The sequence below is a fragment of the Phyllobates terribilis genome, unplaced genomic scaffold (genome assembly GCF_046119375.1).
Source record: "Phyllobates terribilis strain yellow unplaced genomic scaffold, ASM4611937v1 Scaffold_2__4_contigs__length_985480577, whole genome shotgun sequence".
NCBI classification, from domain to species: domain Eukaryota; kingdom Metazoa; phylum Chordata; class Amphibia; order Anura; family Dendrobatidae; genus Phyllobates; species Phyllobates terribilis.
Window position 1 is genome coordinate 243584505 of NW_027362762.1, and position 16956 is coordinate 243601460.

Here is a 16956-nt window from a genome sequence, read left to right on the forward strand (position 1 = left end):
AGTAGCATTTCACTTCCAACTACTGAATTGGGGAGATGTGACAAAGATTCATCATCAGACAATCCATAAAAGGGTGGAAAAGGGGTCAGCCAAGTCAGGAATGTAGACGTTCCGTCCCGTGTCACTAAAACTGATTTCTCACATCTTATCCCTAACACCATTAACATGACACTCACAATTTGAAACAACACTAATGTCTACTGCATTTGTGATCGCCTTCTTCGGGGCGCTATGTATAAGCGAATTAGTCCCTCAATCCAAAATTACCACCAGTGGACGCTTATTACACCAGGAAGTAGTCATAGCCAATAATGCAATACGTGTACGCATACACCAATCGAAAACGGTTCCAGCGGGCAGGGGTACTTGGGTACTTCTACAACCCACAAACGGTACACTGAGTCGGGTAACAATAGTAAAAACATATCTAACCATCAGATCACAAAGTAATTTCTTCGTATCACACATTGATGGAACGCCATTATCAAGATACCTGTTCCAAGCTATATTTAATAAATGCATAACATCGGCAGGGAACCACCCCAAAGATTACGGGACACACTCATTCCGCATAGGTGCGGCCACGGAAGCAACAAGAGCAGGACTGTCAGAAACGGAAGTTCAGAGGATAGGGAGATGGCGATCCACGTGTTTGGCGAGATACATAAGACCGGACTTGTTATCCTAACGTGGTTTGTTTCTTTTACAGGTGACGCTAAGCCAACAGTGTGAGTGATAGGCCACTCGTATATATATTGGGCACAAAAAAGGGCGAAAGTCCGCCCAGGCGGGAGGAAATTAGAGTTTCATAACACATATTTCAACTGGAGAGGTATTAGAGGCCTGCTATGGCCACAGGTACTAATGGAGGTAATCAAGGTAGGGAGAGAGGCAAGAGGTCCGGTCATCTTAGTTATACAGGCCGGGGGAAACAATCTAGGTCATCACAAGAGCGCATAACTAATGGCAATAATGAAACTAGACACTGAGCGCTTCAGAGAATTTTTCACAAAGTTAGCTATAGTATGGTCAGAGATTGTGCCGATAGCGGTATGGCAAGGTGCGCGAGACATCACGGCCATCGAATGGACAAGGCGGGTAATAAATATTCGGATGGCAAAATTTAGAAGAGACAGAGGCGGTGTAGTGATACGACACCGACAACTGGAAGGAGATAAAGCAGGCCTCATACGGCCCGACGGTGTTCACTTAATAGATATTGGACTGGACATATTCCTGTCAGGACTCCAGGACGGAGTGGAACAAGCGTTAAGAGTGATGGGTGGGGGTCAGAGTCCTGCATACGAGTATGCTGGATCCTCCGTGGCCTGGAAATAGAAAGGACATGTTGGAGAGTTACACTTGTTGGCCAACTTGCCGGAGTTGGGACCCAGGGCATGCTGCAACAAGCTGAATTATTTTAGAAATAAAATGCCTTTCTAATGGAATGAGTATAAAGAGTTAATAAAGCTGTGACCGATCCTCACCCATCCAGTTGTAAGAGTTACATTATTGGGTTGTCCATGAAAAGGGGGCGGTAGGGGGGCTGAGCATCTGGGTTTGGTTGGGGGTCCCCACAGTCTGCCTAGGCTAGATTAATTTAAAAATTCTTATTAGATACACAGGCGGTGCAGCTTGCTTCGCAGCTGGGCTACTACGCCCAAAGTATTGCCTAGGCTAGATGCAGTTAAAAATTCTACGCTGACTAGCAGACACTGAAGATTTGGAGCAGACCTCTGAGTAAACAGCTCTTCAGACTCAACCATCTGTGTTACCCCAAGCCATAATGTATGTAGTTTCTTACAGTTAAAAGGGGGGGTGCGACCCAACCCACCTGGAATTGACGATGCCAACGTCACATAAGACACAGCAAGGGGACTCCCAAAATTGTGGCACAGACACCACTTAACCCTAGAATGCATACCTGTGGCCTTGCAGGCCCGCCCAGTTAATTGTTTTCTATTTTCTGCAAGATTGCTTTAGTTAGAATTTTGAAACTCTAGGTATTCTTCATGTATATAGTTGTTTGTCATTTGAGTTTGAGTTATTCCATGTTATTTGCACACGGGCCTAAAGGGCCCCAGGTATGTGAAAGTGTAGATTTTTATGGTCATGCGTTCTAGGGTTAAGTGGCATCAATTGCCCCACTGTTGCTTAAAACGGTTGGTGAGGTGATTTTACCAAATCCCCAAGCTTTTAGTCTCCCAAGGATGACACAGGGGTAGAAATGTCCTTGCGAATCCATGATTTGATCATCTTTATGAACGTGAGTCTGTCTACATTCTCAGTGGACAGCTGCGTGCACTTATCTGTCAGCACACCACCAGCAGCGCTGAACACACGTTCAGAGAGAACGCTGGCTGCATGGCATGACAAGATCTCCAAGGCGTGAGTGGCGAGCTCCGGCGATTTTTCAAGATTGGAATACCACAATGAGCAAGGGTCCAGTGACACAGTCATGGCTTCGATGTTAACTTGGAGATTCTCCTGTACCATCCTCTCTAGGCATTGACTATGTGTCAGACTTCTTGTCTCCTGTGGCCTTGCAAAGGATGAGCTAAAAAAGTGGTGAAACGATTCCACAAAATTGCTGTTACCAGCAGATACTGTGTTACTGTTACTGTTTGAGTGATGAAGACTCGACAGTCCCACCGTTGGCAAGTTAGAACTGTGAGATTCACTACGTGCACCACTGGTGTTTTGTGGAAAAGCACATGTAAGATTCTGCAACAGATACTCCTGCATTCGTCAATACCTTTTTATGGCAGGAATTATTTCGGCAAATATACTTTTGTACCGGGGATCTAAGAGTGTGGCAACCCAGTAGTCGGGATTACTTCGAATTCTGACAATCCGGGGGTCATGTTGCAGGTAGTGCAGTAAGAAGGCACTCATGTGTCTTGCGCATCCAGAAGGACCAAGTCCTTGTTGTGTTGGTAGCGAGGTAAGAATCATGCTTCCTTCCTCTGCCCTCTCCCTCCAACCTCGCACAACAGAAATGTGATCAAGGTCTCCCTCATCTGATGAGTCTTCCATGCCCATTGCCAGTTCGTCCTCCACTTCTTCCTCGGCTCCTGCACCTTCCTCAACAGTTTGGCTGCTACCATGCGCCCTGGTTAATCCCTCTCCCCCACCCTCCCATGCCTGCCGCCTTGGTGCTGCCAACCGTCTGGACCTTGGAGATGTTATCCCTTCCGCATACGACTCCTCCTCTACTTCCTCCACCTCCTCTTGTCCCACCACCTGACTCCGAATTCTGTTTAACATGTGCTCCAGCATGTAAATCACCGTAATAGTCATGCTGATAATGGCATCGTCAGCACTAAACATCTTCGTCGCCATTTCAAGACTGTGCAGAAGGGTGCATAGGTCCCTGATCTGAGACCACTCCTCCAGCGTGATTTTCCCCACCTCTGGATCTCATTGGCCCAGACTATACGTCAGAACGTATTGCACCAGGGCTTGTCGGTGCTGCCACAGTCGCTGCAACATGTGCAGAGTTGAATTCCACCGTGTCGGCACATCGCATTTCAGCCGGTGAACTGGCAGGCCCAACGACTTCTGTAGAGATGTAAGTCGTTGAACTGCGGGATGCGAACGGCGGAAGTGAGCACACAGCGACCGTGCACTCTGCAGAAGGCCATCTAGTCCGGGATAGTGGGCTAAAAATTGCTGGACAACCAGGTTCAACACATGAGCCATACAAGGCACGTGTGTGACATTGCCCCGGCGAAGTGCCGCACCCAGGTTTGCAGCATTGTCGCACATGGCCTTCCCTGGTTGCAGGTCCAGTGGAGACAACCTTTCATGAAACTGGGTCTCCAGAGCTGACCAAAACTCCTCAGCTGTGTGACTCACATTTCCCAGACATTTCAAAGTAAACACTGATGCGTTGAGCCCTGCTGCCAGCATAGTAAGGAGGTGTGCAGGATTCCTTCTGCGCAGTTAGAAAGCAGGTGGCATTACCAGACAGGCTTTGGGTGCAGGTGGAGGACCGAGAGGAGGTTGAGGAGGCAGAAGCAGTGGAGGAAGTTCGAGATAAAGAGGATTAACACACAACTCGTGGGGACGGTAAGACTTGGACAGCAGCCCCTTGTCCTGCTGTCACCATAGTTACCCAGTGCCCAGTCAGCGACATGTAACGCCCCTGTCCATGCCTTCTCGTCCAAGTGTCTGTGGTGAAGTGCACCCTGTCACACACAGAGTTTCTCAAAGAAGCGGTGATGTTGTGTGCGACATGCTAGTGGAGCGCAGGCACACCTTTCTTTGAGAAGTAGTGCCGACTGGGCATCTGGTACTGGGGCACTGTGACGGACATAAGGTCTTGAAAATCCTCTGTGTCCTCCAGGTGGAAAGGCAGCATTTCTGTAGCCAACAGCTTGCAGATGGTGAAATTCAACCTCTTAGCTTTCTCATGGCTAGGAGGAAATGGTCTTTTACTTTTCCACATCTGAGGGACCGAGGGCTGGCTGTTGTGCTTAGACGGTGTTGAGTAGGGTGTCCTCGGCAACTGCCGGTCTGTGAGGAAGATGCAGGCGGACATGTTAGGTTGCCTTGATCCAAAGGTGGTGCTCTCGATGTCGGAGAGCGCTCAACACTAGCAGGTGTTTCCACTTCCCAATGAACTGATGACCTGCCAATCACACTGGCTGTTGCGGGTAAAGAGGTGGCAGGTCTGCGTCCAAAAACATGTGTGACTGCTGTCCCCCCAGTCACAGAGGATGAAGAGGCTGCGGATGCACAAGATGGGGCAGACGGTGGTTGGCCCAGCCGGCTAGGCCGCATTGTAGCACAGTGAGCTTCCCACTGCAACTTATGCTTCATATCCATGTGACGGTACATGCATGAAGTACTCAAACTATGTATTTTTTGGCCTCTACTTAGCTTTTGCTGACAAATATTACAGATAACACGAGTTGGGTCATCCTTATCGATCTGAATAAATGCCCAGGCTATGCAAGGCTTAGAGCCCATGTGACCTGAAGAGCCACTACGACTTGTGGTCAGAGGCAGAGTTGTGGATGAGGATGCAGTTGTTGACGTGCTTCCAGTACTCCGTCTCTGTTCAGGAAGGCGCAACCTAACCTCGTTGTCAATAGCATCTGTGATGCCCCGCTGCGCTTGGTATCACAGATTCTACAAGAGTGCATTGATGGAATCCTCCACAAGAGGCCCCCATAAACATTCACACATCTCCACCTTCCACCTCAGACCAGCAGAGGGAGCCCGTTAGGGATATAAATAGGGAAGGTGGAGCTAGGCAGTTCAGTTCCTCTGAAGAGTTCCTGCAGTAGAGAAGCCTAAGAGAGGTCAGTCTGCAGTGGAGCTCAGTCTAGTCTAGAGAACGCAGTTAATAGTTCAGCAGTGGAGCACGAGGCTCCTGCTTGCTAGATTCAGAGAGCCCAGATAGAGCTTAAGGTGTGCCGGTGCCGTAAGATCAGTGAAGCGCGGCAAGCTGCCGTTAGTGTGTATAGCCTAGTGAGGGCCCGAGTAGGCCGAAGGCGAGTGGCGAGTTAGTACATAAGGGGCAGAGGAGCTTAACCAGCTCACCCCGAAGCATTTACTGGACACAGGATCCGAGCTTACCGGTATCTCTATGACCCAGTAAGGCATAACCGGAATCCCTGGAGAACTACAAGTCCCAGGATCGCTAAGGTGCTGATATGTAACAGAGCCAGGAGACACTTAGGCCCCGCATACTGGGAGCGTGAACTCCAAGAGAAGGCCCTACCACAAGGTCAGCCAGCGCAGGACAGAGACAAAGTTAGGCCTAGCTCCAGGCAGGTCAGAAACTTACTACGCAGAGGCAAGAAACAGGAGGCCCTACACCCGCTCATTGGGGAGGATCCTGATATGCACCCTTCACCCTACAGTGCTCCGGATGTGCCTGAATTTCCACCAGTAAAAGGTACTGAAGTGACTACCGTGTCCGTTCCCATTCTTGCTCTGACCCAGCTGGGTCTCGCCTGTCCTGCATTCCCCCTGCATACGCTGCCCTGAGACCTAGCTCCACCTGTGGGGAGCTATACCATCGAGCTGCCTTATCACCGGCCTCAGTGGACTGCTGCAGCGCTGGTGCTTGTCACCAGATACCACAGGTGGCGTCATGAACTCTTATAAAATTAACAATTATCCACCCTTTTAAAGAGAGACCCCAGGGTACGGGCCATGGAGCCTACCACCGCGACATCCCCAAGGCCAGGCAAATGCCTGGGTACCGAGTCATCCCCATCCCCAGGGCTAGTCACATCCTCCTCCACCTCCTCTGCTGACCTCATCGACTGTCTGACTGTGGGTTGACAGTAAGTGGGATCTCCAACCTCGTCATCATCACCCTGTGTGTTATCACACCCGTCGCCCTCAGAGCCAACCTCTTCCTGCCCTGACCGAAAAGTCAAGTTGTCGCTCCAATCAGGTATTTGAGTCTCATCATCGTCTTCATCATTGTCTCCACCAACAGGAGTTACAGTTTGGGAACAAGGGTCTACATTATGCTCAGAACCTTCTTCATCTGGTCCTGGATCCAACTTATAAAGATTCTGGGCAGCGGATCAGATCATTTCCTCATCTGGATTAACAGAAGCTCTGGAGCAGACCTCCATTTCCCAGGCTATAGTATGAGTAAACAGCTGGGCAGACTCAGCCATCTGTGTTACCCCATACTCAGACGGGCAGCTGGAGACTTGGGAGCTGTGAGGAAGCAAGTGCGATTGGGGTGACACCTCTGAGGACTGGAGTATTTGTGATGTTGAAATTGAGGTGATGGAGAGCCCACTTGAAGGAGCACTTGATATCCGTTGAAGCACCTGCTGTTTTTGTGCCTCATCTAGAATTTGTAGCGATGGGCGTGTCCGTAAGAATGGGATCGCATCACATTGTCCACGAAAAGAAGTCGACATCTTAGTTTGGCTGGAAGATGGTCTTTCTTCTGCAGATGTTACTCCCCCCCCCACCGTGGGGGGCCTCGACCCACCGGCGGACAGGCACCAGTATTGGGATAGGGGGGCTGGCCGTCAGGGTCCACCGCGGCTCTGGCACAAACCCGGCGACACAGAGGTGGCACAGGCAGGAACGGACTGGCCGTGTCGGCTTCTCACTTTTTGGATTTTAGAAGGGCATGACATGCCTATATCTGTATCTCCCCCTCCTTTTACTCCTCCACCTCTTTTCTTTTCGCATGACTATATGTACTTGTCACTTTTCCATGTGTTAGTTGTGTCTTCTGAGCAGTTTGTCAGCTTTTGGACACCTTTGAAGGTGTTTTCTATGTGTTTCTATGTGTTTTTGTTTGCCTGCCATTGGTTTTAACGGTGTTCGAAGGTGTTCGACGAATAGTTTGACGAACAGTTCGTCGAACACACGGGTGTTCGACGAACCGAACCGAACTCGAACACTACGGGGGTGGCTCAACACTAGTGACTACCTCTTGAAGCTCATCAAGAGAATGCCAAGAGTGTGCAAAGCAGTCATCAAAGCAAAAGGTGGCTACTTTGAAGAACCTAGACTATAAGACATATTTTCAGTTGTTTCACACTTTTTTTTGTTAAGTATTTAATTCCACATGTGTTAATTTATAGTTTTGATGCCTTCAGTGTGAATGAACAATTTTCATAGTCATGAAAATTCAGAAAAATCTTTAAATGAGAAGGTGTGTCCAAGCTTTTGGTCTATACTGTGCATATATATATATATATATATATATATATATATATATATATATATATATATACACTGCTCAAAAAAATAAAGGGAACACTCAAGTAACACATCCTAGATCTGAATGAATTAAATATTCTCATTGAATACTTTGTTCTGTACAAAGTTGAATGTGTTGACAACAAAATCACACAAAAATCATCAAAGAAAATCAAATTTATTAACCAATGGAGGCCTGGATTTGGAGTCACCCCCAAAATTAAAGTGGAAAAACACACTACAGGCTGATCCAACTTTGATGTAATGTCCTTAAAACAATTCAAAATGAGGCTCAGTATTGTGTGTGGCCTCCATGTGCCTGTATGACCTCCCTACAACTTCTGGGCATGCTCCTGATGAGGTTGCAGATGGTCTCCTGTGGGATCTCCTCCCAGACCTGGACTAAAGCATCTGCCAACTCCTGAACAGTCTGTGGTGCAACGTGACGTTGGTGGATGGAGCGAAACATGATGTCCCAGATGTGCTCAATCGGATTTAGGTCAGGGGAACGGGCAGGCCAGTCCATAGCTTCAATGCCTTCATCTTGCAAGAACTGCTGACACTCTCCAGCCACACTCGAGCCATATCTAACATTCTGATTGTCATCCTGACGTGTTAAGAGTTTCAGACATGCTGTCTATTTGCATGGTAAATTACATAGCCAAAGTAAATTGGGAGTTTGCAGCTAGTTCTTGGGTGGATGGAAAGAAAAATTTACAAAAAAAATAAATTTTATCATTAAACCCCTTTAAGAAATTATTAAAATGTGCAAATAACTTGGAAATAGATATTTAGTAAATGAGTGCCTCCCAACTTACTTTGGCTATGTAATTTACCATGTAAATAGACAGCGTGTCTGAAACTCTTAACATGTCAGGATGACAATCAGAGTGTCAGATATTAAAAGTAAAACACCCCTGTAGTTTGTGTGCTAAATAGGCATAATTACAAAAGAAAAAATAACATTCTTATTGGGTTTTAAACCAAGCCATTGTAGTTTCAGAAGCTGATGTATTACCATTGAGCTATCCAGTCAAGAGATACTGACTTGGACCTTTCTTGTCTTATGAGATTAACCATGAAAATACTCAGGATGACTAAAAGTCATTGTGATTCTGATTCTGATGTTTGGAGAAAGTCACACATCAGACTGACACATCAAAATCAAACATCATTTGAATTTGGCTTGGGGGATGTATTTCAGAAAATCATATAACCACAAAGAACACTTAGCTTTTCTCAACTGAGTTGATATCTCAGTGGTTAGTGCACTGGCTTCTAGACATAGTGTTTTGGGTTCATGTCCCATCAGCGAACAGTGAATATTTTTTTATTATTATTACAGTTGTAAAACTCACTTGTCGGGATGACTTGTCGGGATGATTTGTCAGGATCACTTGTCAGGATCACTTGTCAGGATCAGTTCTCAGACAGGGTATTTAGCCTCAAACTGACATCATTCTGATGTTTGATTTTGATATCTGATCATGTCTAATAATGGACAATGTATGCCTGGCCCATGTGCTTTACCTCGTGGTTCAGCGGTTTCTCAAAACCTACCTGGATCTGCCGGTTTTGCTTGTCAAAGTATGTCTCGTGTGTACCCATTTTAGAAAGGCAGCTACATCATCCGTCGCCCTTGCCATGCTTCAGCAGCATTTGCAGCTTCCAGCACACCGACTGGTGTGTGATGTCCCCACGCATTGGAACTCTATATTGCAGATTTTGGGAAGGATTTTGTGAGCAGAAGAGGGAAGTTGTTGACTACCAGCATCAACAAGACCGTCGGTATTCTGGTCAGACTCCACAGAAAAAACCTTAGAAGTGGACATGGATGTCAGACATCTGTACCATCCTCCAAAACTTTGAGGACTCCACCATGATGGTGAGCGGCGATGACGCCATAATTAGCGTCACCATCCCACTTCTCTGTCTTCTGACTTCTGCTCACAATTAAAGAGGATGCATTGTAGGCGGAGTACGATGAGATAGAGCAAGGAACCATACAGAGTGATTCCACACAGCCCAGCTTCCTCTCATCCTAACGTGGATTGGGTGACAATGAGGAAGAGGAGGAGGAAGAACAGGAGGTAGTTTCCTGCGCTATACACGGTACTACATGCACAACTGTCATACCGTCTGTTCAGCGTGGATGGCCTGAGTACAGGAAGTAGGAGGAGGAAGAGGTTGAGGAGGAGAGCATGGGTCCTTGGTGAAGTCTTGCCTGTTAGCAGTCTGGCACACATGGCTGAGATTATGTTACGCTGCTTTTCCCGTGACCCTTGCATTGTCCAAATTTTGGGCTACAGTCATTACTGGTTGGTGACACTTCTAGACCCATTCTACAAGGAGAACTTTCTGTCTCTTATTCCATTGCAGGACAGGCCTAATAAAATGGTGCAGTACGAGAAGGTTCTTGTTGCGGAATTATTAAAAAAATTCCCATCTGAAAACACTGGTAGCAGAGGTCACAGTTCGTTGGACAACCAAGGAGTACAGACGAGAGACACAAATGCAATCCAGAAGAGGCAGAGGAACACTGTCAAAGTTCTGGGACAATTTTCTCAGACCCTCCCATCTCACAGGCCCTGAGGTGCGGGATACTCTCCCAAGGAGGGAAAAGTTTCGGAATATGGTGAGGGAGTACCTTGCCAACCGTTCCAACGTCCTCCGTGATTCCTCTGTGCCTTATTGCGTATCCAAGCTGGACATGTGGCATGAACTGGCTCTCTAAGCCTTTGAGGTCCTGGCCTGCCCTGTCGCTAGCTTTTTGTCAGAGCGGGTTTTTAGTGCCGCTGGTGGAATTTTAACCGATAGGTGCATTCGCCTGTCAACTGAAAATGATGACAGGCTGACTCTTATAAAAATGTACTGGCTGGATTGGGCCAGACTTTTCAACACCACCGAATGATAGCAGCGTAACAAACTCAAATACAGTGTCTTTTTTTTTGGAGGTCTAACTCTTTTCCCATGCACCTCTGTCTTCACACCTAGACATGGGTATATGCTTCCTGATTTTGTCTATTTGCTCTTGTCCTCTTCCTTCTCCTCATCCTCATCCTCCACATCCTCCTGAATATCACTACCATATCGCCATATCTACGTCTCTTGCAAGGAACATTGTAGTTTCTCCATATTTTTGGCAACCGTTGCACTCACTCCATAGGCAAACAGTATGGGAGATCCACACCTTTTTAATGGGAACATGTCATACTCGTTACTGTAGCCCATCTCTATGCGTGTTTAAATTGAAAGTGGGGTTTTTCCTACATTTTGGTAGCCGTTGGACTTATTCCATACCCTATAACTGTATAGCAGACCTTCTCCTTTCTAATGAGGACATGTCATTACTGTACCCCAGCTAAGTGTGCCTTTAAATTGTTAGTGGGGTTTTTCCCAAATTTTGGCAGCCCTTGCAGTCACAGCACGGGCATTACCACTAAAGGAAACCCTCTCCTTTATAATGGGAACATTTTATTTTACTAAGACCCTCCTCTATGTCTCTTCAAAGGGCTATTGGGGTGCATCCAAATTTTTGGCAGCCCTTGCAGTCACTGCATATGCAATCACAGTATAGGAGATCCACTCTTTAATAATGGGAACAACAAAGCATAGCCGACTGCTGTCACTTTAAGAATAGTAAGGCTGTAAAAATAGTGTTTGTGACTTTCACAATCCCTCATTCAAAAAATGAAACAGGGTGTGACTGATGATGTTTCACACACCACATGGTCAGATAAGGTTTTAAAATGTTAAAATGACATTTCCCAGTGAATGCATTTGTCACTGTTGAAAGCAATGCAAAAGTGCAAAAACGCTACATGTGAACATAGCCCAAGATGTTGAGGAGCATTTTTCTATTTGGTTATTTATTTTGCCTTATATACAAGTCATTACCCTAGAAAGGAAGTTCCTTAACATATTTACCAGGAAAATCCATTTTGGTTTTGTTTTTGTATGTTTTACTGTGAGTCAGTAAAAGTGGAATAATACCTCTGACAACGTTGTTGACAGCAGTCACCTGAGAGTCAGAAATGCTTCCAGGGGTCTTCCCCATGCTATTCCCATGTCATTTGAGCACTGTTCCCCTTCGATTTGGACAATTCTGCAGACCGCTGGGGGGAGCCGCCGGAAAAATGCTCGAGTTTCCCATAGACTTACATTGGGCTCGTTACTCGGACCGAGCACTTAAGCATTCCAATTTGCTTGGCTCGAGCATTTTAGTGCTCACTAATCACTAGTAGGAACCCATGAGTGAAGTGCATATTCCCTCGGGGAAGAGGTTGAAGAAGACACCAGGTCAGGTGAGACCTGTGATGTAGTTAGTAACTATAAAAGGCCCAGGAGGGCAGTGAAGGGGAGATATCGGTGCCTGGACCTGTAGCAAGATGGATATGTTGTGCAGCGGATTTGGCTTATACGAGTAATCAGATCCGAGTGAAGGACTGAGTAACCAGATGCGAGTGAAGGACCGAGTAACCAGATGCGAGTGAAATCCCGAGTAACCAGATGCGAGTGAGTGATCCAGCAACCAGATGTGAGTGAAGGACCCAGTAAATAAATCCGGGTGACCAGAGCCAGAGACAAGAGACCAGAACTGGGAGAGCTGAGCCAAGTGAGCAGAGTCAGAGCAGAGAGATGACTAGGCCGCAGCAGAGGGAAGTCACTTCCAGTGTAGACATATGATACAATGTGGGTACTCGGGCCATGCTTTAGGGAATGAAGGCAACCAGTGTGACAAGTGGGCCATGTAACTGATCAACCAGGGACTTGCTGACTAGCGGGTACTATCATCGACCCCCGTCAGGGCCTCTCTGGCATTATGCATTACCTAGAGAATGACGTAGTGATAGTGTAGCTCTTTAGGTCGGGGTATTAGGACAAAGACTTGACTGACAATAGCAGTTATTGTTATTCAGTGGTAAAAATAGAACAATAATGTGAAAAGCATTGTGTCAATATCCTGCTAATCTGAATTACAATATTCTTTTAGTAGCATAACTTGTTTCATTTTCAGTTTTTGCACTATCCCCTGATATTGTGTTAAATGTACACCTTTTATTGTGTTAACTGAATAAATAGTTGTTGGTACAAGTACCACTGTCTCCTCATTGTCTGCGCTGTTGCATCTACGTACCTGTTAACACATACACTACATCTTTTGTATTTTCTCTTAACCACTTCAGGCTTATACATGGAATTAAAAAAGTCAGTGGCAAAGCCATCGCAAAATATGTCTATAGTGTCATTGTTTTCCTGAAGCGCCTTTGCTTCAAAAATCACACAGGTTTGCATATACCTTAAGGCCAGTTTTAGATGTCTCACATATAGGTATACAGGTATATATGTGGCAGAAAAGTTTGGGTCAAAAGACCATGGGAACATCATATTTTGTACTCAGACTATGAATGTTGGACGTGTACAATTGACCTTCAGCTGCATCTAGCTGAGCAATGCTTCTTATCATTGGATCCTGGATTTCTAGTCCAAATCATTTCAACATTGTGAAATATTGCCTCATTCTTTTTCAACTGTAGCTTCCCATGTGTTCACATTTAGAGTATTTGACCAAATAGTAAGTTTATAAAGTACAGCAAAATAAATTCACTTGAACAGTCTGAAGTCACCTCAATGACAAATGAGAGAAGGTATCGTTATTTTTAGTCTTTTTATTCCACAGGTTTAATTCCCAGATCAGGAAAATGAATTCTGCCTAAAACAGAAATGACTATTTGCCCTGAGGTCACGAATATTCTCTGAGATACATATGTGCATACTTACTATCCATAATTCAGTTTATTAGAATGTGATTAATGTCACTTTAGTTCTCATTCTTATACAAGAACGGCTGGATTTCTGTTCCATGAAATGTGACAATGCTGAACAGTCAATTGAGGAAAATGATAGCAGAGTGACGGCGATAGATACAAGCTGACATGCAGCATGTGTAAGGAATTGTAATAGAAAGTGCCCTGCCAGAAAGTTCTTTCCTTTCCCAAGGCAATTCTTGTCCTGATGTCGTTGCCCCAACTAGCAAATGTTAAACAGGTTTTGTTATTAGACAGAAGACCAATTCATTTTACATATTTTAAATGTCACAGTACTATATAACTCCATAATATATTTATTGTTAGCAAATAATTTTAAAGCGATGGTATGAGCTAACAAATTATTTTTATCTGTTTGTGACATAAAGCAAAAGTCTAGATTGGTGTCTTCCAGACCAAATTCAGAACCACATGACTTAGAGGGATGCTGTGTCCATAGAAAATATACAGTGGTTATTATGGGGAGGGATACAAGAAGCATCAAGATTGCATTCACAAGTCAGGAAGTTGGACTTGAGAGAGAAACACATAGTGATGTGGGTTTATGTGAGTAATGAAGAGGGGTCAGTATACATATTGTAGGGGTTCATGCTCTTTGGTAGCCACTTGGATACATGTGGCACAGGGTTTTATATAAAAACAGCATGTAGTTTATTGTCTATAATAAATTTTACAGCTCCAAAATTAAAACAACCTTCCTTCAGTATCAATGGATAACATAAACAATCCTTTTCTTCAGGCAGAATCAAACAACATAAATGTAGCAGCCTCATCAACCTTGGAATTCCCAGCAGCAGCATCACTTGAGTTCAACACGTTCACCAAACAAACATCTCTCTGTTTGGCTCCAGCACACCTCTCTTTTCAAAGCACACTCCTCCAGTCTCAATACAGTCCACACTGCTAAGCTAAGTCAGCTCCTGTTGATAGACCTGTAAACCCCAGACTAAATAACAGAATCAACTTATCCCAGCCAGGTTCTTTTGGTTACTCAAAATATGCTCACCAAAATCCAGTGACTGGTTCAGCTTACATTACCGACACATATCTACCATCCAGACATTACCTCCTGCTTTCCTACAATATATAATTATGGAGAAGAATACTAATCCCTGATTTTATGAATTAAAGGTTTCATTATGCATGTTGGTGGAACTGATTCATCACATTCCAAGATATTGTCTGCTTTATGTAACATTATCAACATAAAAAGCAGCCCAGTCTGTTATTATGCCTAAATAATACATGTAAAGTTAAAAATATAGTACCATGTTTTAAAATGGCAAACAAAAACATGACTCTGTAATGTTTAAATAAAACAAAAAACTATTTAATTCACTGGTTCCTTAAGGTAATTTCTAACAAGTAGGGGTAGTTCAAAATCCAAAATCCCTTTAAAGATGTCTTCTATTTGTTATCAGGCCATGGTCAAAAGTGATTGGACAAAAAAGACAAGGAATACACAAATACTGTACATACATTAATGGACAGTAAACTACATGTGTCCATCAGTAACACATGGTGGTGTTGCGGGATCGCAGGGCCCTCCGTTACCTCCCTCCATCAGGAAGGCGGCAGTGAAGAAGAGGTGAGGCGGGCCGGTATCTGGCTTGGGGCCAGGGCCTGGCTGGGTACCGGGGCCGGTGTCTGGCTTTTAGGCAGAGCAGCGTTAGCGGCATTCCGGTGGCAGCGGCCATCTTCCTGAAGCTGTGATCTACAAGAAAATGGCCACCGGAGCCGGAGCATGCACTCTGCCACGCCGGAGCCCATTTTCCTGTAGATCACAGCTTGAGGTAGATGGCCGAGGCCACTGGAAAGCTGCTCACGCTGCTCTGCCATACCGCTCACAGCAAGACACCAGCCCCGGTACCAGGCCCCCAGCACCAGGTACAAGTCTCCCAGCACCAGGCCCAAGGCCCCTAGCACCAGGCACCAGGCCCCCAGCACCAGGCCCCCAGGAACCAGGTCCCCAGGAACCAGGCCCCCAGAACCAAGCCCCCAGCACCATGCCCCCCAGGCACCTGGCCCCCAGGCACCAGGCCCCCAGCACCAGGCCCCAGCCAACAGCCAGACACCGGCCCTCAGCCAGGCACCGGCCTCGAAGCATCTCACCTCTTCTGCTGGAGCTGCTGGGTTCCTGAGGAAGGGAACGGAGGGCACTGCGAACTTGCTTCACCACCATACCAACTCTCCGCTCTTGGAGCATCGGCTTTACGCATCCAGGGTCCTCAGCATTCCTCCACTTCCACCGGCTTCCTGAAGGATCCTGCCTCCTGTGACCCCCGCTCCACCGCCCCCCCAGGTGAGATACCTATTCACACTATAAGACTGACCCCCATCTTATAAAAAATATTTTCTTTCCTATTTTCCACCCCAAAATTTGGGGTGCGCCTTAAGGTCTAGTGAGTCTTATAGTCTGAAAAATACGGCACAAAATGTCAAATAGTCTCAAATCACCTTGCAGGTAAGGTCAGATAGTGTGGTGCCACATTATCTGATCTAACCTGCAAGGTAATTTGAGACTACATATGGCATTTACCCCTAGATGTTATGAGATACATCTACATATTTACTTTTTCTATAACACTAGGTCAGTAATTCAGCTATATTGAATACTACGTGTTTACTATTCTATTTGCCCTCCTCTCCAACTTTGGTGCATTATTTCTTTTGGCTGTTTACTACTTATTGTCAGCGCATTATTTTATTTCTATACTGTCTTTAAGACTCCAACACTGCATTGTTTGAACCTGTGAGTTGATTATTTTTCAATGACATTGTCTTCACAGCTATCTTAGCGCTACATTGGGGTGAGGTATATTCATTTTAGTTAACAAACAATACTGAGTTGACTACCTTTTACAATTACATTGTCCTGACAAGTTTTTATCTTGTGTTTTTTTGACCAGTTACTTTGTCCTCACACATTCTGTACGATGCTTTTTCCGTTACCCCATCTCTTATACTGTTTTTTATACACAACCATCTACATGTGCATCATATCAGTTGACTACTTATCCAATTACATTGTCCTCACTTTAGTCAGTATATATTGTACCATAATTATCTCTTGTGACAAACATATTCATTGTCACCATATGTTATGTCTGTTGGAGTAAAAATATAAATTGGGCATTAACAATTCACTTGATGCTTTGTGTATGTATTTTGTACACAAAAGTTTATTTGCAGCCCCCATCCTTTTAGTATTTTGCAGCTCTTTGTATATGTTTTTATGATTCATTTTATGGACTTATAAGACCTCTTCTATTGGCATACAGGTGCTAGAAATGTAAATCTATACATACCTGTATGGCCCATATTAGAGGTCTGCTTGCTTTTATATATCTTTTTATAAAATCCATTTTCCAGGCTTGGCGACTGGGGGACGCCAAAAAATGCCCACCTACCTACTTAATTTAAATATTTTCCC